The sequence below is a fragment of the Penaeus monodon genome, chromosome 27, assembly GCF_015228065.2.
Source record: "Penaeus monodon isolate SGIC_2016 chromosome 27, NSTDA_Pmon_1, whole genome shotgun sequence".
Classification (NCBI taxonomy): Eukaryota; Metazoa; Arthropoda; class Malacostraca; order Decapoda; family Penaeidae; genus Penaeus; species Penaeus monodon.
In genome coordinates, this window is record NC_051412.1 from 19,767,363 (window position 1) to 19,768,281 (window position 919).

General features: G+C 39.4%; 1 protein-coding gene across 1 annotated transcript in view; it reads left to right on the forward strand.

Moving 5' to 3' along the window:
- Positions 1-919, forward strand: part of LOC119590664 (longitudinals lacking protein, isoforms H/M/V-like) — a gene marked incomplete at its 5' end in the record, with an annotated part of 13,501 nt that overhangs the window by 11,649 nt on the left and 933 nt on the right.

A 919-nucleotide genomic window follows, 5' to 3' on the forward strand; every position in this document is an offset into this window, starting at 1 on the left:
ATCAGTTATTCATACCCCTCTTCCATGTACTCTTTTCCAACACACTTCATCCCCCCCCTCCCCTTTTCCATCTACAACACCCCTTCTTTCCCTGGTATCCATTTCACTCCCTCAATTTTGTCACACTGTCCTTCCCCAGATCCGTCATCTTCCTGATGCTTCACCTCTTTCCCCTAGTTCCTTTTCTCATTTCCAGGGTTTTCCTCCTAATTCACCATTGTGGTTAATGTCTTCCATATGTGCCCTCCCCCCCCAAGCCTATTGGATGTATTTTTGTGGTATATTGTTTAAGCAGTCACTCACATAAAACTTAAAATCTTGGTCATAGGCATTTTAGTTCTGTATATTTCAAATCTCCCCTTTACTAAGACAATATGATGGGCAAGACAGAAAACTAGTATGTGATTATAAAAGTACACCTCATGAATTAGAAGATAAACCTAAAAGAAAAAGAAATTAATCCAAAGGCATAACTGATCAGCCTTAACATCAGGCTTCAAAAATACACCCACGTCTCCATTTGCTACCCTTTTTTTATTCTTTGAATGTAGCACCTCACAGATGTAAACAGAATAACCCTATCCCTTCCTACTCGGTCTGTGCCAACTTCTCCATGCTGCCAGGTGTAGGAAAAGGCCTCACACACCACATTCATTTTAGTGTGTGTTTCTAATATCAAAATATAATAGTCTAGATGTAAAAATTGCATGATTAGAATTATGGCAGTCTTTATAAGCCACTGAACCATGTCTAAGTATGTTTTGGTGTTGCTCAGAAAAAATACCAAGACTCTAGCCTGTCTTTCTGGGCACCAAGACCATGGACCACAGAAGGGCCAGGATAGTGTGAACAAGGTGCCAAACCATAGTCCTTTTAAATTTATTTGATTGATCTTTCGTATTTAAAACTTATACCCCTT